Source organism: Ochlerotatus camptorhynchus, unplaced genomic scaffold (assembly GCF_037179485.1).
Source record: "Ochlerotatus camptorhynchus isolate MF236.1 unplaced genomic scaffold, CSIRO-AGI_Acam_v1.1 ptg000232l, whole genome shotgun sequence".
In the NCBI taxonomy this organism is placed as follows: Eukaryota; Metazoa; Arthropoda; class Insecta; order Diptera; family Culicidae; genus Ochlerotatus; species Ochlerotatus camptorhynchus.
Genome location: NW_027040722.1, coordinates 1,362,152 through 1,385,518, shown reverse-complemented (window position 1 = coordinate 1,385,518; position 23,367 = coordinate 1,362,152). Strand labels below are relative to the sequence as shown.

Sequence of the window (23,367 nt, the reverse complement as noted above, 5' to 3'; positions counted from 1 at the left end):
TTTTGTGCCGTTATCAAATGTTATGCCTGATATGTTTGCATGTTAAAGGGTTACTGAAACATGAAAATTAAGATATTTAAAGATTATTGGCTAAAAAAAATCTTCAAAGTTTTAAAAATATTGGTCCTGGCATTTTGTTCATTTGGAGTTTTTGTTTGGATTTTTCGAATCCTGGATTTAGAAAACTCAAAATTTCAGTATGGAGGAATTTTCAAAATTTTGCAATTTAGAGAAATCGAAAATTGTTCAGGATTGAAAACAATAAATTGAGCTTTGAAAAATTAACAAGGCCACGTGGCTCAATCACCAACTTGTTGATCGAACGCTGGATTTCCGCCTGGCCACGGCGAAGGGTTACCGTACGGATTCTTCCTTCCTTGTCGGGGGATGAGCCGATTCGATTATTACCAACTCCCTCTGCGACGGAGGAAGGTTGTCTTTTTTTATGGCTACTAATTCACCGATCTGCAGATTTGGTTGCGTGTTGGTCCACTTGTGGCGAGATTGTAATGTGGACAAATATTCATCTCGCCAGTGATGCCAGATGTCAGTAGTATGTCCATAGAGGTAACTCTAAGACCACTGGGTCCCGAAGAAAATCATTATTATTTTTGGCTCACTCAGTACCAGAACAACGGTCCCAAGCAGTCCCAAGCTATTTCACTCACCCCTGCATGTTCTGCATGAATCCACACACCCCTGATGTTATCTGTCAAACTTTCATAGCGAATCAAAACAAACATAGTGTAGTAATAGAATTTCAACTAGAATAGGGTACGTTAATCGTTTGCTTGGGACCAATAGGCTACTAAAAGGGTGAGCCAATTTAAAATCGTTAGTTTCGTATTGATTGTTGGTATGTCTCTGCAATTCCTGGTATTTGTCCAGACGGTTCACAGGGACTTGCTCAACGCCAGGTTCGGGAATCAAATTCAAAGCTTGGCCGATAATGAAGTGACCCGGAGTTAAGGCTTCAATGCTATCAGGAGACTTTGAAATAGCGCAGAGGGGTCACGAATTCAGGCACGTCGCGGTTTGGGTTAGTATAGTCCTCGAAAGTAAGCGATGCCTTGCCAATGACTGACCGCTTCTTCGTGCTTCTAACCGCCGCTTCCCAAATACCTCCCTGGTGTGGCGAGGATGTTTCATTTGATGCCTTTGTTCGCTAGGAATCGGCTGATCATTTCGTTGTGTGAAGTAGATTGCATCAGCTCGTAGACCTCCTTCAGTCCCTTGCTGTTTTCGATGCAATCAGTACTGGCACCCAGTTGATTGTCTGCACCCACAACATTAGTGCCGTTGTCAGATCACATTTCATAGCATAAGCCGAGCCTTGATACAAACCGTTTTAGAGCGTTGAGAAACGAGTTCGTCGAGAGATCACCTGCTGCCTCAAGGTAAATGGCTTTCGATGACAAACAGATGTATCCCTTCGTGACCTTCGGTCCTCGTAGATTGCTCGACTTAACCAGGATAGGTCCCGCATAATCCACGCCTTCGTGCGTTGAATGCTCGCGTATGTGATGTTGTACGAACAGATGGGAGGTTTCCCATCAGCTGTCTTGCTGTTTTTCCTTTCAGACAATTACAACGGACACAGTTGTGAACCATCTGACGAAAGATGGAGCTACTACCCTGAATCCAAAATCGTTGGCTTAAGGTAGCGGTCAGCAAGGCTGATGCACAGTGAAGATTCTCAAGATGCACTCTTTCGATCAACAGTTGGGTGTAACGGTGGGATTTTGGCAAAATGATCGGATGCTTCATGTCGTACGATACATCCGAATTCGGGAGCCTACCGCCAACCCCGTTGCCGTCGATGAACGGATACAGATGCTTCAGCCTGCTCTTTCGAGAAACTTCTAGACCCTGCTTAAAAAGTTTGATCTCGCCATCGAAAACGTTTTCTTGTGCCATCCGGATAAGCGCCAAATCGGCAGAGTGTAGTTCATCCACGATAAGGAATCCTTGCTGCTTCGACCTGCGAATCCTGGCAAACCGTAGTACATATGCCAAGACACGAACCGCTGTAGTAACCTTCGAAAACTTGTTTGCTTCGTTGTTCCAGTAGATCTTCATCTGCAACCGCTGCTGGTACTGGACGTTCCTAGGTTGCTTCATTTCTACTCAGCCATGAAGGTCATGACCACCAAAGCTTGTGGTTTAACAATTCCTCCGGAAAAATACCGCGTGAAGCACAGTCTGCGGGATTTTCTTTCGTCGACATATAACTCCAAGACCTTCTTGGCATGAACTCTTGAATCGCCGACGTTCTATTAGCAACATACGTTTTCCATCGTCTAGGAAGCGAACACAGCCACTGCAGCACAATTGTTGAGTCTGTTCACGTGTATTGCTCGACGTGAAGATGTTCAAGTGAAAGTGACAGCTTCTGCATAAGGTCAGGTAGAAGAACTGCTGCATTTAGCTCCAACGCTTTATTTTGGCCACAAATAACTGAACGTGTACCTTTCCACCGCTGTCTACTGCAGCATAAACTACTTCCGAGGCGTCGGAAAAGTCAAGCAATTGGATACGGCCGTTGTGGTTAGGTAGCCATCGTGGAATTAGTACCTGTTCTAGTAGGTACAGGTTATCTCGCAGATCTAACAATTCCTGTGGAATTGCTGGAAGTAGAGGATCATTGAACTCCAAATCGTACAACCAAGTTTGTTGGTACAGATCTTCGCTTTGACAATCGTTGGAGAAAGCCATCCATTCGGGTTGAAAAGCCTTGACGATTCCGAAGAAGTTGTTGCTTGGTGATATCTGGTTCATCCGGAAGAGAAACCTTGAATGTGAAGATATCCTCAGCAGGTAGCCATTGTACGCCAAGTGTTCTGTTCACCGTTCAGTTGCAGTGGAATCGCTTCTTCATCAACCTCGGTAACACCTTCAAGCAGTTCAGGTTTATTTGTCGCCCATTTTTGAAGGTTAAAACCAGCACTCTCCAAAATCTCGATGATTTGTTGCGTAGCATGCTAGCTTCTTGCAAACTATTTGCGACAGTCATCAAATCATCCACATACCAGTCCTTGATGATCCGATTGGCCGCTTCTGGATAGATGTCTTTGTATTCCTTCGCCACATGTACAATTCCTTCCATCGCTAGGTACGCCGCGCATGCAGTACCGTATGTCAGCAGTCAGCAGTCGATAATGTCCGATAGGATCGTTAACATTGAATCGCCATACCACTCTCAGGTAGTTGATGTCCAGCCAGTGGACTAATACCTGTCTGTACATCTTTGTTACATCGCCAACAAAGACTACAGGGAACGTGCGGAAACGAGAATGGACGACCAACAAGTCTGGATTGATGTTGGGTCCAACATCCAAAGCCTGGTTGAGCGAAATGCCAGTTGACGAAGGGCAAGACTCGTCAAACACCACTCGCAATTTAGTCGTGAGACTATCTTCTTTTAACACTGCGTGATGGGGGAGATAAAAGCACTCATTCCCCACATCGACTTCCGCTTGTGGGATGCGTTCCATATGACCTAGCTTAATATATTCTGCCATGAAATCCTTATAGTGCTTCGCGAAGTCTGCATCCCGTTCAAATTTTCGCTCCATTGCACGGAGGCGACGTACGGCCGCCGTTGAGGATTCACCGATTTCTCGTTGAAAGCTAGCCGTACCACAAAACGGCCATCTTCGCTTCTGTAACCAGTTGGTTACAATCCGTGGATTTTCGTTTGTATGAGTTGTTGTTGTTTGGAACATTCACGTATTTTAATATCAACGACAGAAGGCAACACACAGCAGCGAGAGGGTTAGTACCGCTGCAAAAACACTCGAACGATACTAAAGGGAGGACAATCGTAGTCTTAAGCTAAAAATGGAGAATAATCGGCAAAAGGCATGCGAGTGACCATGTTCTAAAAGAAATAACCTTCTAATTGTCAGAAGTAATCAGGCGTCCGTGTAGACCGGTATCGTGAAGTGTAGTGCATATATAATACAACCCCCCCCCCTTGTGGGGTTTGGGCTGGAAAGCCTACCTCCGTTCAGGTAATTGATTTTTAATATCCTGACGGAAGTTTCCCTGACAGAATTTGATAATTCTCAGGACCTCTTGTGCTTTTGTACAACATGTACACCTCGTACCGTAAGCAAAACGGTTTTACACTGCTCGGCTCGGAAGTCAAGATGGCTTCCGAGCCTAATAGTAAATGATCCTCGATCGTCCGTCAGGGACGATTCCCTCAGGCCGGTGGCCTTAATTGCCAAGGAGGGTCCCGTCTCGGCTCGACCAAGGTGGCCATGCCACGGTCAGCCGATTTTGTCAACGACGGAAGACGCCTGCCAGCCAAACGAGCCAGCAACGCCTGCTGAGCCGTATGTGGCTGATGAACGCCACCAGATCCGCCATTCTCCCAAAGCGGCAACAACACTGTCTGCAGCCCGCGCCGCAAGTTTCCGGCCACACGGTAGTGCAGGAGCAGCCGTGTGGGCCAACGCCAGCGTCGCGACGCCGAAGAAGAATCTGCTGCAACAGTGAGTACCGTACTGTTCATAAACTCTCGCATACACGCCACATATATGTGAAAACCCACACCCACACGCCACAGAAAAGGGCAAATAAATGTTTTAGAAAATGTGAATATTCCTGTGTTTCATACTTTGTCCGCGTAGCCCCTCCGAATACCCAGTAACATGCCGGCCCTGCGACACAGTTCAGGGGTCTCATGCTACTGAGCTAGTTACCCGGGAGTGTCTGGTCATGCCATAGTCACACTTCGCTGATGAGTTGCCTCGAAGTGTGCCACCACTCGTTGCTCTTCGGGGGTGAATGATTTCGCCATTCGCAGCTCTTCAGATTCCCAGAACATCCGAAATGTCTTGTCGATATCGATTTCACTGCAGAGACTGCCAGCTGGTTGTTCGCTGCTCGCCTTGCCGCCCAGCCTGCCGGAAATGAGACAGCCGAAAGCCGAGTTCCGAGCCACGGGTTGATTGTTGATATCCATGACTTGCCCATTACGGATCACCGTAAGAAATACATCAGCGCCCAGAAAGACATCAATGGGTCCTGATTTGTGGCAGAGAGGGTCTGCAAGATTAAGTTCATACAAATACCTCAGTTGAGTTTCACCTAGCTCCAAGCGCGGCAAGGGCGCTGTTAGCCGTCCAAGAATGTAGGTAGGCTAGGACCACCGACTCACTGAACCGCGACGAGATGAACAGGTGAACGACCCCTTTAGTCGTTCCTGCTGCTTGCTGCGAGAGACCAGTGACGACTAGTCTCGCATTTCGCCGTGGAATCGCCAGTTGCATCGCAAAGTCTTGACTGATCAGCGACACTTGCGACCCAGAATCGATGAGCACTCGAGCTTCGTGGAGCAATCCGTTCTTGCCTCTGATTCTCACCACTGCTGTTGGTAGCATGGTGATCGAAACCTTGGCAAACCGCTTGGGGATATCCACCAGTCCGCTAGTGCAGGCTACCACCTTGTTGGTACTGCTATGTAGATGAATTGCCTCCGCTCACCTGCCTGCCCGAACTCTCTTCGTGCTGGTGCTTCCATGTTCCGAAAAGCTTCACAGTTGTAGATGGAATGATCCCTGGTCGAACATTTCACACACTGCTGGGAACTCACTGGAAAGCTCTGGAATGACTTATCCTTCGCAGACGTTGCCTTCACATGATCCTTCTTTACTCGATCAGCTCCGAAGGATTTCTTCACGAACGCCGTTTCGAGCGCATCGCATCTTTTCTGGAGAAACTAACGAAAATCGTTGAAGCTTGGATTTTCAATCGAAATCACCTTCTGTGCCCATTACGATCGTGTTTCCTTATCGAGCTTCTCCAAAAGCAAATGGATTAGCCACGGATCCTTGGACTCGTACTCCTCTCCCAACGCTTTCAGCTGCCTCACTATTTTGTCTGATGTCGAAACCAGCTTCGATAATCCTGTTGCAGCATTGCTTATATTCGGCTGGTCGCAGAATTCCAGCACGAGAGAATACACAAATGCTTTTTCTATGTCTAGAAGAGCAACTCCAGTTGAGTGGCCTTCCGATTTGTTTGAACGAATTAAATTGGTAACTCTTAAGAGTTGATGAGAAGTTGAATGCCCATGGCGAAATCCAAACTGCTCATCTGCAAAAATTGAGTTCGTATTGATGTGAAGCATCATTCTATTCAAAATTATCTTTTCAAAAAGTTTACTTATTGAAGAAAGCAAACTTATTGGACGGTAGCTAGAAGCTTCAGCTGGATTTTTATCCGGCTTCAAAATTGGAACAACTTTTGCATTTTTGCATTTATCAGGAAAGTATGCCAAATGGAAACATCTGTTAAATAATTTTACCAAGAAAGACAAGGTACTCTCTGGTAGTTTTTTGATGAGGATATAGAAAATTCCATCATCACCTGGAGCTTTCATATTTTGAAACTTTTTAGTTATAGACCTTACTTCGTCCAAATCAGTCCCCCAGGAATCATCAAAAATATTTTCCCGAGAGAAAATATTCAGAAAATCCCGAGCAACCTGATTCTCAATAGGACTAGTGGTTCTGCTATCAGAAATTGCTTGCCCCGCTCCCGCAAGGGCCGTTTACCACAACTCTGAAATTAGCAAAACTAGGGAATAGGCCAAGACCCTATTCCCGCAAGAAGCTGTGATATAAATCAACAACTCGACGCGGTTGATGTTCTGATCAAGACTGAATTTTATTAGAATTTTTCATTACAGAGTTGGGTATAATTTTACTCTGCTGGTGCCGTGTGCACAGATCCGAGCCATCCTTCTTGGTGCCGGGTGCACCAAAACTGCTGAATCGGCGGGCGTCGGATGACGCCCGCTTAGACGTTGAGATTGTTCCTTCTCAACGTTGCTTCGAGTGATTTTAGGCGGCTCATGTTGCGCCGCCACTTCCATACGATGACGACGACGACGGCCACCAGGATGAAGCCACCGTCTAGCGAATAAGATATCACATCGTGGGTTGTGATATTGCTGTGCTCAAACGTTTCGTCGTTTCCAAAGGGCCACATTGTGATACTTTGTTGCCGCGCTGGTTGCTAGATAATGATACCGCACGGTCGCGGTACGATCGAAGCGGACTCTTTCGATCCGCTCGGTGCACATTTTCTGCTGCGCTGGGAGTTCTTGGTGAGAACTCCGTCGCCTTAATTTTTGTTATTGCTTTATGCTGATGGTTCAATCAAAATGCAACCATCAGCCCCGATCGATGATAGGGTGACCACCCGATCATCTTTTGGTCACATACAACTAGTAAGACCCAAACTGAAATTATGGGAACTCTCGAATTGCTTAGCAAGTTTCTGAGCTTTTTCCAAATTTGTGATCAAAATTTTACCACCTTCATTAAGCGCTGGAATAGGCTTTTGAGGTTTTTTCAAAATTTTTGTGAGTTTCCAAAAGGGTTTGGAACTCGGGTCTAATTTAGAAATATTATTTTCAAAAGTTTTGTTCCTCAGGGCAGAGAATCGCTTTTTAATTTGTTTTTGCAAATCCCGCCAGATAACCTTCATGGCAGGATCGCGTGTTCTTTGATATTGTCTCCTACGGACATTTTTAAGACGGATCAAGAGCTGAAGATCGTCGTCTATTATAATTGAATCGAATTTAACCTCGCATTTTGGTACTGAGGCAGCTCTTGCTGCAACTATAGAAGTAGTCAGAGATTCAAGAGCATAATTAATTTCATCTTTGGTTTGCGAAGGAATGTTTGGATCGAAGTTATATTCCATAAATGTTCGATACTGCTCCCAATGGTAATTGAAAGTAGAGCTGTTGGGATTACAAATTATTTCTTGGGATATTTCAAAAGTTACTGGAAGGTGATCAGAACCGAAGTCAGCATGGCTAACCAGTTGGCTACAAAGTTGACATGAATCAGTTAAGACTAAATCAATAGTGGAGGGATTTCTTGCAGAAGAAAAGCATGTTGGGCTGTTTGGATATTGAATAGTGTAATAACCTGCAGAACAATCATCAAACAGAATATTACCATTGGAATTGCTTTGAGCATTATTCCATGAGCGGTGTTTTGCATTAAAATCACCAATAATGAAGAATTTAGACCTATGACGGGTGAGTTTCTGGAGGTCACCCTTGAGAAAATTCTTTTTCTGGCCTACGCATTGGAATGGCAAATAGGCAGCTATAAACGTAAGTTGTCCAAATTTTGTTTCAACAGAAACTCCCAAAGTTTCAAAAACCTTGGTTTCAAATGAAGAAAGAATTCTATGTTTGATTCGTCTATGAATAATGATGGCAACGCCACCACAGGGTCCATCAAGACGATCATTTCTATAAATCAAGTAATTTGCGTCCTTCTTAACCTTATGGTCAGGTTTAAGGAACGTTTCAGTTATAACGGCAATATGCACGTTATGAACTCTCAAAAAGTTAAATAGCTCGTCTTCATTATCTTTAAGAGATCGAGCATTCCAATTTACAATATTTAATGCTTTAAAATCCATTACTGAATTTTAAAGTCATGACAATATTATTTGCAAATTTTACTCCAGTTTGAATAGCATCAAACATGGAGTTAGATTTAAGCATATCAGAAATCATGTCAATTAATGATTTCTGTAAAAATTCCATTTTAGGGGCAGTAATGCTTCCTAAGTCAAAATTGTCATAATTTCCGTTAGAATTACTTTGGTTAGTATTTTGATTTCTACCCGTTGCAATAGCAGCGTAGGTAGCTCCATTAACTCGCTGAACATTGTTAGCAGCTAGGAGTAGGTACAGATGAAAAATTTGAAGCAGGGGTGATATTTGTACCTACGGGTACGAATGTAGAATTCGTTCCTCGCTGACCGTTGTTAACAGCAGAGGAATTTGTACCTGGTCGGAAACGTTGAGCGTTTCCTACCTGTCGCTTAGAACGAGATTGTAGGATCGCTTTGCGAGTCTTACATTCCCAAAAATTGGATTTGTGGTTTTCACCACAATTTGAACATTTAAATTTCTTAGGATCTTCCTTCACAGGACAGTCGTCCTTTGCGTGAGAGGAATCACCACAATTCATGCATTTAGCTGGCATGTAGCAATTTTTAGTTCCGTGGCCCCAACCCTGGCACTTACGGCACTGAGTGAGGTTTTGAAAATTTCCTCCAGTCTTCCTGAAGTGTTCCCACTTCACTCGGACATGGAGCATAAGGCTAGCTTTTTCTAAGGCCTTAAGGTTGTTTAGTTCACTAGACTTGAAGTGAACTAAATTAAAAATCATTAGAAATCCCGTCGCGCGAATCGCCAGGACGTGATTTCATTTTCATTTTGATTGTCGTAAGTAAAAAATTTGTGCTTCTTCTCAGTAAGATACTTGAGAAGACATTTAAATCCGTCCAAGGTTTCAACCAATACACGGCATTCACCCCGACGTCCAATTTGTAGTGAAAACTTAACTTTTACGAAATTCAAAAGTTCCATGCGAAGAGCATGGAAATCGGAAGTGGTTATCACAATAGGGGGAATCTTTTCCTTCTTGGCATTAAGCCGGGAAATTTTACTAGAATTTTTCTTGGATGATGGATCATTCTCATCATCCGTGAGCAAATCAAATTGATTACTCAAATTAATTTCATCAGAAGGGGGGTCAAGAGTTTGCCCCTTTCTTTTGCGTTTAGGCGCCATGGCGGCAGTAAATTTTTATCCAAATCGACTTCCAAGCAGATTACTATAAGAATCTGAAGGTTCGAAGAGGAATTTTCCAAATCGATATCCAAGAAGGATTACCTCGGGTAGGGTCCAAACAAGGATCGAAGAGGAATAAGAGTTGAACAAGGTAGAAATTTTTTTACAGGTTGAGCACTGAAAAGTGCTGTTTAAATTTGTTGTAGCTTTAGGTAGTAGTAACACTTCCTTCAGCAAAAAGCAAATAGATCCGCACGGCAAGAGAGCACGATGCGGACTGTTTTTGTCTTCTTTTAGACGCAGCTCCTGGTGTTTCTTCAGCTTCATCCACGCAGGTTCGTAGTTCGCATCGGAGATAGGAAAAGCGCTCACGAGACTTTTTGCTTCTCCATCGATATGAGCCAGCAGGTACTGCAATTAAAAAGCGCTGCCGATGTCCTCTCGGTTGTGAATTCCTGTTTCGAACAGATCGTTAAATGCTCTACATCCGGTAGGCGCAAATTTGTGTTCGGGTCATGGTTGAGTGGCTGCGCGTTCGTCGCTGACGAGGGTCCGGCTTGGGAGTGGCGTTGCTAGACACCTAACTCTCCGAGTTTCGTTGAAACTGTAGCTTGTGTCTTCAGGAAACGTGCCTGTGACTCCATCAGGGACTTGATAACTTGCTTGAAGTCATCCGGCATGCTGGCAACCGTATCGTCACTGGCCAGGTCTTTTGATTCCTCCAGAATGGTTGCCTTCATTGTTTTCGCTCGAGTACATCTGCTCGAACTCCATCCGGTGGTTGAAGGTGGTTGCCATTTTCCACAGAGATGGCGCTGTTCCGCTGGTAGGAAGTGATGAAAATCCCCATATAGAATTTGGGAGAAGTATGAATAATTCACTTTCGGTGCATATTCAGGTCAACAAAAGTGAACGACAACCTGAAGAAATTAGTCAGGGACTTTGTCGTTCAGTTTTTCCCGGAAATTAATGTTAAACAAGCTACAATTAAATAAAACCAATTTTTCCTCAGAGAGCCAAAAAATTCAAATTTGAGAGAGAAACTTCTCTCTTACGAGCTCGATCTCTTAACATGCCATGTATTTTGATGACACTCGATTTGTGATTTCCCTTTCACAGATTACAAAATAGAGTACCTGTCTCTACAAAACATGTCTGGTACCTGTATATACGCATTTAGTTTAACATTTGAAGTCCCTCCAATTTTTCACATCTTCCACAAAATATACTTCCTACCCCATACATATAAATCGGCGGGAAATTCTGTGAGGGGTGAGCTATTTTGTGTGCAGAATGTGTAAAAAGGGAGGGACTTCGGATGTTAATCTAAATGCATATATAGAGGTACCACACATGTTTTCCACTGCATTGTCCTCTGTGAACAATCAACGGAAAACAAATTATGTGTAGTTTCCGATAGATGTCTGCGAAAACAACAGTAGTGACATCTGATGGAACATGAATGCAGAAGCTAGACAAAATGATTAATTTGGCGAAAAAATTGATTCGTTTTTTCACTGCCGTTTCCATTGCCCCGATTTTCGGAAATATCCGGGAAAGAAGGACCAAATTGTAGGCGAGATTGAAATTGTCGCGGGAGTAAATAAAGTAACTCGCAAATACCAAAAGTAACCGGTGTAAACGATAGTCCCAAATAAAGTACTTTAGCAGTCTGAATTACTTTAGAATTCTTAATAGCCCTAGAACTTCAGAATGTTAACGTAATTCTGAAAATAGTTTACAGTGAAGTGTGAAGCGAATTCCTTGTGAAACCAAAGCAGAATTTCTAGTTAATTCTGAGTAGAGTTCCATCCATCTGTGTTGGCTTCGTGGCCGTGCGGCGTCACCCGTCGTTCAGGCGTATTGTGAGTTCCACGAAGTGAGCTCCAGCGGGTGGAACTTTTTGGAACCTGAAAATATCCCTACTGGTCTACTGGGTGTGGTGTGTTGTCCGTTGTCTAGTGTTAAGTATTTAGTCTGTGCAACCTCTGGTTGAAGACGATGTCAATTATCTTTTAATAACTTTGATGATAATTGCATAAAGATTTTGTAAAGAAAGGAAATAAAATTCGGAAGAGAAATCATATAAACTTAAGGAGTATGTTGATACGAATCGTGAGAATAATTTCAATTGAATTCTGTCCAATGTTTCTATGGAGATTACTTTCTATCAAATTTTAAGAAATTTAAACGGAATTTTGCGAAAAGAAGATCTGGAAAATTCTGGAAAAGTTTCAAGGCCATTTTGAAGTATTTGAGTATTTAGGAAATAATGATGTGTATTTCAAAACAATTCTAAACTTAACCACAAAGCAGTTCAAATGGAATTATCGGATGACTCTGAGAATAGTATGGTGGTCATTTTGATTTGACCGATTTGGTCATTCCCGATAATTACGACACTCATATGTGCTCGTTGCTTGCTTATGAGGGTGTGTTGGTGAGTGAGCCCAACAGCTTCCGTTTGATTTTGCCAGCTTTGTTTGAAACTCACACAGTCGTGCGTGCCGAGACGAACTTGGAATGCGTAGGCATTATTTTCATTTTATTTATTTATTTATTTATTTCTTCTTGGCCGCAATGAACTAAATTAATATACATTAAAACTACACATATGTATCAAATTATCTAAAAACATTGAGAAATCTAGCACGTAGCAAGTCACGCGAAACGTTAAAATCAAATTGACTGGCAACCCGGTTGAAAACTCTCCATATCCCAGTAATGGCACTGTTCATTCCGTAATTGGTGCGGTGAGGTTGAGGTCGTAGCATCGCATTGTTCCGTAGAGATCTTGGTCGCACATACTAGTTGATTCGTTGTACGATTTCAGGACAATCAACTCGACCCAGCAAGACATCAGAATACAGCATAGCCTTAGCAACGTCTCTTCGTGTACTAAGTGTATCCAGACGAATTAGCTGACATCGGTGCTCGTAGTTTGGGAGACGAAATGGATCCCGCCACGGTAGTCAACGAAGTGTGAATCGAACAAACCGCCGTTGCACTGATTCTATTCTCTTAATTCCATTTTAGTAGTGAGGGCTCCAAACAGTCGAACAGTACTCCAATGTTGACCGAACTAATGCACAGTAGAGCGCCTTTAGACAGTAAATGCCCGTGAACTATTTTGTTAACCGGAAGATAAAGCCTAGAGATTTTGAAGCATTATTCACTACGAACGACACGTGTTGCTTGAAGGTCAATTGGGAGTCGAGGATAATTCCGAAGTCCTTGATTTCGTTCACTCTTACCAGTGGTACTCCAGAAAATGAATAATCGTGGAGTTTTGGTTCTATCAGTCGAGAAATCGTAATAACTGAGCATTTTGCAGGATTTACGGTCATACGATTCATCTGGCACCAATGAGCGAATGCATCAAGTTGTTGTTGTAGAAACTGAGCGTCAGCCTCAGAAAGAATCTTGAAATATAGCTTGAAGTCATCAGCAAACGAAAGCCTTGGTCCATTGGTCCATCCAGCACTGCATTGACATCGTTGAAGTATAAAAGGAAGATGAGTGGTCCAAGATGACTTCCCTGCGGAATCCCTGACGTGATTGGAAATGAAAAGAAGTCTTCACTGTTTTCGTTGTCGCTTACACCATCAGCAGCGAGTGTTACGTTTTGCCTGTGAGCAGTGACCATTACTGGTGATTGTTGTTTACCATGGCTCTACCTCTCACTGCGTGACAAAACGTTCTGTCAGTGATAGTCGGTTGATGCGTTGACGAGTGTCAAGTGATTATCATGATATTTTGCATCACTGATCCTAACTTTCCATCGCGAAATCATGAATCATTGTTATGATTTCATGCGATGGCAAGTTTTTTTTTTCATTTTATGATTTTTTATGAATCACAATCATTATTTCATGAAAATGGAATGGGATTTTTTTTCCGTGTAGATACAAATGGAGACAAAATAATGCCTATTCTTGGAATATATTCCCAGTTTGATGGAATTATGGAATCGGAGATTGATTTACAAGAGATAATGCTATGCACCCTTAGAAATTTACTGAAAAAGTTTGGATATTATCAAGATTATTTTAGGGAAATCCAGAAAAGAAGCATGATTTAATTCTAGGATCATTCCAATGGAACTCTGAAAAAAGGACGAAGATATCCTGTGAAGAGTCCCAAGTGAATTCAGACTAACAAAAATGTCATGATCCGGGACCCAGGGAAATTAAAAATTCCAAAATTTAGAAACATTTCAAGATCCTGAGACTTCAAAAATGACGCATTCAGACTTTCATTTTAGTTATATAATAAAATTATTCTTTGGCATAACATTATTCGTAATTGTCATGCGAATAGTGGAGTTATCCGTAGTTTAGGTAAATTGTGTGTGAGTACCACGATGTAAGGCTTTGATTCCCACTATAGCCAGGAGAATTTTACTTTAAAATAAAATTGCCTACTGGTCTACTGGGTGATGTGTATTGTATGATGTCAAGAATTAAATTGTAAGACTGATCAACCTCACGGTATTATTAGAAATTCTAAGAATTAATAAAATCTTTAAGACATATTCTGGTACTGCATCAAATAGTAAGGACTACATCGACTTTTAGTTAAATAAAAATCCATCTCATCCAAGTAGCTTGATTCTTTGCACTGTACACTACTACAATACTTTTCTTAACTTTTGGATGGTTTTAGCAATGCTAACATGCTTGCACATCACTTTGATTTCTCCTGATGAATGTGGGCGTCTTGGTGGAATACCTGTATAAAGAGAGAGAGAGAGAAGGATTAGTAATTTCCATTTAATTCCACTACCTTATTTGCTTATCCTTGAAAGATACGCGTATTTCGTCTACAATGTGCAGACACCGAAGAAATCTGCACATTGTAGACGAAATACGCGTATCTGTCAAGGATAAGCAAGTAAGGTAGTGGTATTAAATGAAAATTACTAATCCTTCTCTCTCTCTTTATACTTCGATCTCTGTTATTTAGTTAAAACAGGATTTTTAGGAGCATTCCAGATTTATCCATATTTTCCTGAAAATGACCTGGGAACGCTGACCGTAAGGCAGCTACTCACATGCAAACAGGAGGGGAGTGTGGAGTGGACCGAATGTTCCCAGTGGAGAAAAAAAATCAATAACCGGCACTTTTCCCTGCTCCTGTCTGATCTGATTTAGCGTTTCCCGTTCACAGCACTACAGTGCTAGGTAGGGTGGTTCAAATTTATATTTTACATCACAATCAGCGATGTCACAAATACAGATTGTTGTGCACGAAAAAAGTTGGGACCCCGTTGGTACTATAACAAGTTTGTTAGTTAAAAAAGTAGTTAATTGTTGGATCGCTGATGAAAATGCACAATCGTTTCGTGCTCAGTCAGGATACATCCAAATTTTGATTCGGGTGAAGCACAATGCTTAATATTTGAACCACTCTAAAGCTAAGCTTGACGATTGTATCGCAGTGACACAACCTCAGAAAGACGCGGAAATCGTTGTTTGTTGGCTCGGAGTGGTGAAAGAGAAGGGGATGGGGATGTAGACACGATACTCACTAAAGGAAACACAATAATAAAATATTCCAATCACGGGCGCGTTTTCACGCTCTGGTTGAGCTTTTAGCACAAAGTGTGCTTTTGGGATGTTTTATTTTTATTCTGAATTCTCCCCTCGAAGCTAGTCGTGGTTGTTGGAAGCAACAGGAGGAATGTGATTGCCTGTCCCGGTGAACACATGGGTTTATTTTTCCTGTCGTCGAACTTGATGCTCGTAAGCGTGTAATAAATTTGTAAATATAGTTTAGCGATAACGTAAATCAGTGTCGATCATTTCGGTGCTGGGCCACCGCTCCGAGGTAATGCAGTGAAGCGATGCCAATTATTACCTTATAGGTTAGCCTTGATGGGTGATGTCGCTGATGTTGAGGGATTTTGTTGCATGGCAGATTACCGAACAAATATAAAATCCCGAATTAATCCACCTGCTGTTAGATCTGACCCTTCTTACCAGTAGAAGTGCTGGTAAAAGTTCTCATTTGATGTGAGTAACTTTGATTTCCGAGATTACCGTCAATAAGACTAGCGATCTTTGCAAAGGTTGGAAAGCAAATGAGTCGACCCTACACGCAAACCAAAAATCTATTACAATGAATGTTAGTTCCGTTTCCTATCATCCTCTGTTCAAGAACATCGCAGCGAATGTTAGAAGTTGACCTTACAGGCGATGTAAAGGTTTTTTTTTTTCATTTCGTGTTCTATCTACGCTTTCGACTATACCAGTAAGCTTGTAGAACGACGCACATTGTAGAACATTGTAGAACGACGCACACACTTGCCTCGAATCTCTCCAGCAGAAAAAAGGCATACGAAGTCGAGTATGCGAGAAAATGAGCGCTTCATGTTTGCTTTTAGTCTATTCATATTCAGGAGCATGAAGAGAGCAGTGGAGAAAGCACAGGTCTGATAATCGAAGCGTTCTTTGTTCGAGTCCAGTCGGCAATCGGATTCCTATTTTTTTCGACATAACTAATTTACCTCACTAATACACTCTACATTTTTCAGTCTCCAATTTTCTTGCATTGGACCGCAGCTAGGTATATCGCATCCTCGGTTCATGCGGTCTCCACTAACATCCTCTGATGATGAATCCCACATAATTGTAAGCGAATCTTACATCCCTCGGTTGGGTGTATCAATGCAGTAGTTCAAAGGAGCCTGGGATAAAACCAACGGTCTTCTGCTCAGTAAGCAAAAACGGTTGGACTAGACAACAGAGCCCCTTACTTTACATTGCATTTCGCAACCAATGACGTACAGAGGTGTATTTATTCTAATCTAGCTGCCCAAAAGTCGATTTTCAAAATAAACCAAAATTAATTTTTAATTGCTGCATTGCCAGGGCTATTACAGTAGGCGTGGATTAAACGAATTTCGTGGAATTCACGATTTTCGCGGATATGTTACAGATTTGAACTTTCAGTCGTAAAATTCGAAGAAACATTAAATTATGTCGCGAAAATCGCGAAGGGACTGCTGTGCTATCACACAAATTTTGGAATTCATTTTAATGGTGCGAATTGTTTTAATTAAGAGATCAGATTTACAATCAAAACCATTAAAAGTTGAAGTTTAACATTTACTTATGTCTAAGATCTCATGAAATATGAAAGCTTTAAAGTTTCGAACTCCAAATCCAAGATCTAGAAACTTTTCAAAGTGCCAAAATTACAGAATTAGAAGAATGAATTCTGAGCCATTTGATTAACACTCCGATGACGAAGCCACGGTAAACTTTATACTTTATACGTGTGCCATTTGAAACATTATACTTGATTCACCAGTGAGCCCAAATACACGAACTCATCGACCACATCGATTTCGTCAGCGTTAATCTGAACTCGGGGTGCGAGGCTAACATTGTCTTCCCTAGAACCTCTTTCTCTCATGTATTTCGTCTTTGATGCGTTGATGGCAAGTCCAATCCGCCTAGCTTCAGGCACATAACATAGGTGGAACTTCATTCAAAATAGCTGACTCAAAGTTGACCCTTTTTTGTGTTGTCTCAGTGGTATAACTGGCATAGTTGGATATCGATCTGTCAAAATAAAATTTTCGTGATATCGATACTGAGCGTTCATAAGGACCAATGTCGAAATCATAAATAATGGCTTCTTACGTAAATTTCTCGTATGTTAAAATCGATCCATGTAAGCCACCAATTTTATCGGATAGGAGGACTCTTTCTCTACACAATCATCGTGGTGGTTAACTTAAGTGAGTTTTCATTTTTGAGAAATTCAAGTAATTGTTTAAGTTTGTAGCATTGGCCCCTACGTAAGGTTACCATATGGATTCCTAAAGGAGGACATGTCCTCCTTTTTCAATAATTTTTCTACATCCTTCTTTTGCCCGAAAATGTCCTCCTTTTCATGTTTTTGATATGTTAAACCTACCATTTGAAAGAAAAGCAGATATACACGGAACCGAAAAATTACCCAAAATTAAGTTCTTTTACTTATCTCCCATGTTCCGTTCAATAAGCAAATTTTCAGCAAACCGCTTATAGTAATTACTTACTCGTGAGTATTTTCTACCCAAAATTAAGTTCAATTGATCATTTTGTCAAGCTTCTGCATTAATGTTCCATCAGATGTCACAGCTGTTGTTTGCGGTGACATCTTTTGGAAACTACAAACAATCTGTTTTCCAATAATTGTTCACAGAGGACACTGCAGTGCAAAACATGTCTGGTGCCTCTATATATGCATTTAGATTAATATTCGAAGTCCCTCCTTTTTTACACATTCTGCACACAAAATAGCTCACCCTTCACAGAATTTCCCGACGAATTGGAGTATAAAGTATCCTTTGGGCAGAATATGTAAAAAAGGAGGGACTTAAAATGTTAAAGCAAATGCATATATAGAGGTACCAGACATGTTTTGTAGTGTCAGGTACTCTATTTTGTAATCTGTGAAAGGGAAATCACAAATCGAGTATCATCAATATACATGGCATATTGAGAGATTGAGCTCGTGAGAGAGAATTTTCTCTCTCAAATTTGAATTTTTTGGCTCTCTGGGGACTGGTAGTAAAGCAGGTAAAATTGTATGGGGAAAAATCATTTTTAATTAATTGTAGCTTGTTTAACAATGATTTCCTGGAAAAAACTGAACGTCAAAGTCCCTGATTAATTTCTTTAGGTTGTCGTTCACTTTTTTTCACCTGAATATGCACCGAAAGCGAATTATTCCTACTTCTCTCAATTTCTAAATGGGGATTAGTCATGAGAAAATCGAATCTCTCGTTCCGTTTTTGACAACAACAAAAAGTGAGAGTGGGGTGCAAAACTCAAAACTACCCAAAATTAAGTAAAAAGAACTTAAATTTAGGGTAATTTTTATTTCTCTGTGTATGGTTGTATGCTCAGTAAGCATTGACGTTGACGGCGACTCTGCAACTCTTTACTGCTGGTAAAAATCCCTTAAGAATCTGACAATCTATGCATAGAATCTAACGGACTTTGTCACCATGGTGCCAACCATGGTGATATTCATATGAGTGAAAGGGTAAGGAAATGTTCACCATGTTTCACGCACAGCCTTATGTTTGCTTATGGGATTTTATCATAGGAGTAAAGAGTGGCCGAAAAGGCGAATTGTCAATAGAGCAGTGCACGGTCCCTAACCTCACTTTTTGGTTCCAATCATTTTGTCTCTGAGTAAAAGGGATGGCAACGAATGGGAGCCAAAACAAACCACCCAAAACTTTCAAAATTTACGGGTGAGAGAAAAGTGCAGCAAATCTTCGTGCACTGATCTATAGAGTTCTCCAAATGCACACAAGTGTGCGTGAGACCGCGCGCTATCTTTTAAAGTAGTTGTGATATCGCGATATCTTTTTGGTGCTTCTTCTTCTTCATTTATATATATATATGTATGTTGGATTTTAGTGTTCGGGAGATTGCGCTTGGAGATCGCTGTAGTCAAGATAATGCGCAATGACATGTAAACAATTGAGGCCCAGATAATTTGTCGTCTCTTTTGTTCCCTCCGCTGTTTAAATGCTTGACGGAGTTTGACGTGTGGGAATTCTTTTTTCGACTAGCTCGACAGGGGGGCTTTTCAGAAGATTTTTTGACTAGTATTTTCAAGTCGATCAGAAGCCAATCAAGAGCTCGTATATCCAGTATTGCCTATTTACAGATGTAATATTTCTTCATCTCTTCGATCTAATTGCATTGGATTGATCATTGAAATTATGTTAATTGAATGGAATTTAATACAAATAACTCGAAGATTTGATGATTACGTTGAATAGGTGTAAACTACCATTTTATCTGTGGTATGTTGAAATATTGTTAACTGTGCTTTGAGTGAGTAAACTTATGATTACATCACGAAATATCCTGTTGATGCATATTAACGATTTTTTTTGTAAATAGTGCTTAACTTTGATACAGCTAGCTGTGAGTCCCACGCTAGCACCTTAGCCATAGTTGTCGTAATAAAGTTTGTTGCCCTTTGCCTTTTCTATCAGCCAGGATCAACCTTACCACGTTTTTTTGTTACAAAGTAATTGGAGTAGTTCTCTGTGTTAGGATTTGAGAAGAAACCTTCAATTGGCGGCAATTGAGAAACATAGGGAGAGTTGAAATCTGGGGTATTACAGGTATCGATAAGCGCTCGATTCCATTTATCGTCCTGCTTGCAAAATTCTTGCGAATGGAACGATGCAAGGTCAGCTCAAAATACTGCATATCTTTTAAATGGTACTTTCGTATAAACCTTGACAACTTGTTGCAAAATTTTGCTGCTTCTCTCTGGACTTCAAAATGTAAGCACTTAACTCCAAATTTACGCGGTCGTATTTTTCCTCCTACGAAACCCAAAGTTTGATGCAATTGGAAAAAATCGAAAATATCCTAAGAAGAAAATGTTACATAAATTAGTTCAGGAGTGCTTAAAACCACGTTAACGTTAACTAGAATTATTTTAAAAGAATTGAGTACGCCCTTGATCCCTTTTCTTATTTTAAAGCTTGTATAATCAATTTGACAGAATGCCCAAGTAACATTGCAAGTTTTATCGAGGTTTTAAAGCATGCTACAAGTCTAAATCATAGTCTGCAGAACCTTCATAAAACCAAAATTGTTGCTTGGGTGATGTCTTTCTATACAATTTTAAATGACTGAAGTGGAATCGATATTTGATGATCGAGTTCAACATATCTTATGTGCTTCAGCCATCAGTCTGATGTACGTTTCCGGCATCGTCTCAAAGTTCCGTGCTATGATGTCGATGTCATGCGCGAAGCCAAGAAGCTGGATGTGCCACTCGTGTCAATCCTAGCTTTTCTGATCACACCTTCTAACGCGATGTTGAATAGCAGACACGAAATTCCATCACCTTGCCGTAACCCCCTTCGAGATTCAAAGGGACTCGAGAGTGTCCCCGATACTCGAACAACGCACATCACTCGATCCGTCGTCGCATTAACCAATCGCGTCATTTTATCCGGAAATCCGGAAATGCATAATCTGCCATAGCTGATCTTGATCGATTGTGTCGTATGCGGATTTGAAATTTCTGCAGAACCTGTCGAATCGCGAAAATTTGGTCCGTGGTTGCGCGGGAACCCATGAATCCCGCCTGGTATTGCCCCACGAACTCTCTAGCAAATGGTGACCGGCCGTTTGCTTAGAATTTGGGAGAGTACCTTGTAGGCGGCGCTGATCGCGCGGTAGTTGCAGCAATCCAACTTGTCGTCCTTTTTGTAGATTGGGCATACGACACCTTCCATGCACTCCTCCAGTAATATCTCCTTCTCCCAAATCTTGGCAATTACCCAGTGCAGCGCTCTAGCCAGTGCCTCACCACTGTATTTTAAAAGCTCACTTGGTAGTTGAGCTATATCAGTTGCTTTGTTGTTCTGCAGCCGACCGATTTCCTCCTAAACTTCTTGAAGATCAGGGGTCGGTAGCCTATCGTCTTCTGCACGTGCTCCAAGGTCTATTGCCGTGCCACCTTCGTTTTCTGCTGCATCACCGTTGAGGTGCGCGTCATAGTACTGCTTACTCCTCTCAATCACCTCACACTCGTTCGTGAGAAGGTAACCGTCCAAGTCCTTGCACATATCGGCTTGCGGCACGTAACCTTTGCGTGAACTATTTAGATATTAAATCTATTGAACAATGATTTTAAAAACTTTGCCGATTTTCCGTTATACATTTTACCGGAGGCATCGTGTTTGGAGTGTTAATTTCATGTTCGCAACATTAAAGTTCAAAATTTGGCATTTGAAATATGAAAACTTCTCAAATTCACTAATTTTCGTCCATGTCAGGAATATTTATTTTTAAATTAAACACCCTGAACCGTGAAGATTTTTCTAAATCCAGGATCATATAATTTTATAAGCATGAAATCTTATAAAAATCCAAGTCTCAGAATTTCATCTTGTTTCCCAAATATTGATTACTTTTCTGTGTTCAGAATCTCGCAATTGTTTATGGAATAATTTAATTTTCAATCCTCCATAATGCTCTTAAAAAATTTGTATAAAACACTCATAGTTTCCTTGGAACTCTCTCTTGAATTAAAAAAAATATCTTCAGAATATACTTGGAATAACCCTCAGAATCCCTTGGAAATGTTCCTCTATTTTTTTTGGAATTATCCTAGAAATTCAGAGTTCAATTCCTTTTGAATTTTCTTTGGAACTAACATAAAATTTTCATTCGAAGTGTTTTTGTTACTTCATACGTTAAGTTTACGATTTTCAGACTTGGTTGGAAATGCTATCTAACATGAAGCTTTAGTATGATAATTTAGAAAGAGAAAGGTATGAAGAGGTTAGTTTGTAGTTCCGCCAGAGTACGGCAGTATGAAAATTAAATAGAAGTTGAAAATGAGCAAAGGGATTGGGATTGGATGATAATTATTTTTATTTTGCATTTCAAAGGAAAATGCATAAATGTTTTACAAGATTGTTTCAGCCGTTTTTATACCTTAGAATGTCATAATGTAAGGGTGTTTTATTTTGAATTAAATACTCCGAATTTATACTACCAAAAACATAAATAACTGAAGATGATACATTGCTATTTTGTTTTATCAAAGTCTACAAACGATAAAACATGGCCCACTTAGTAATGGAGCATCATCATTTGGGTCTATTTCGGATTTGAATTAACGGATTTGAAAAAGGTTATCCCATATATTTTAAGAAAAAACTTCAAAACGAATCAACGAACTTTTCCCTTAAGACTATCCATCAAGCGGCGCACAACAGTCTCGTCCACTGTTTTTTGCGATTTTATCCCACCAATTTTTCACCTGAGCTGCCATTTTGATGACTGTAGCCTCTTAATAATTGCCCATTAGTTTTCAATGGGCCTGAACTGGGGACAATTGGGCGGATTGAGGGTTTTCGGAACAAACTGGACTCCGCTGTCATTGTACCATTGTTGTACTTCCCAACTGTAGTGACAGCTCGCAAGATCCGGCCAAAATGTCACCGGACCATTCTGTGACTGGATGAAGGGCAGAGTTCGTTTATGGAGACATTCGGTTTTGTAAACCTCCAATAAGTTCATCATTTTCTCAGTGACGAAAACCTTTGACGGTTGTTAGTTCCACTCCGGCGTTTACATTGAGGCTTCCGATTCGACGTCAAGATTTCCCTTTACGCCATACGGTTTTTTCAGGGAGATTCAACGCTTAAGCCAGCTTGGACGCGGACCACGATGGATTTTCCAGGTGACTGTGCACGATTTTTTATACACTCCTCTTGCATGGTAACTGTCTCCAAAACAAGAGCGTTTTATGAACTGAAAAAATAAACTGTTATTGTTATTATTGTTGTCAACAAATAGACATCAAAAGCTTCCGAAAACGTCTACCAGGAGCGCTGTAATAAGCAAAAAAGAGCACTCACTACATGTACTAGTATCATGGAATTCTGATAGGTAAAATCGGAAATTCAATTATATTTTCGCTATTTGGTGTGGATTTGCTCTCTTGGAATATTTAAAACCCTTGACCTCAATGACATTTCTTCTAATGTTTTCACATTTGACTTCTTTGTTATCGCGCTTTCAGCTCACAACATAAAGCCAGCTGGGACACTCGCTGGTGCATGCAAACATCAAGAAAACGTTGAAAAGGTGAGAATTATGATACTAAAAACCAACACAAATAGTTCATACATTACATTACTTATCAAGCTGAATCCTGATCCAACGATCCCTACCTGCTAGCAAAATCTTCCATCT

General features: G+C 41.1%; 1 protein-coding gene across 3 annotated transcripts in view; it reads left to right on the top strand.

Annotated features, from left to right (window-relative positions):
• Window positions 1–23,367, top strand: part of rsh (radish) — a 622,246-nt gene that overhangs the window by 27,862 nt on the left and 571,017 nt on the right. For 2 of the 3 annotated variants that reach the window (XM_065225625.1, XM_065225627.1), the window contains exon 2: window positions 23,195–23,259. The exons of the other annotated variant lie outside the window; for it this stretch is intronic. The gene's annotated coding sequence lies outside the window, so the exon portion shown is untranslated. The remainder of the gene's footprint in view (window positions 1–23,194; window positions 23,260–23,367) is intronic. 3 annotated transcript variants of the gene reach the window in all.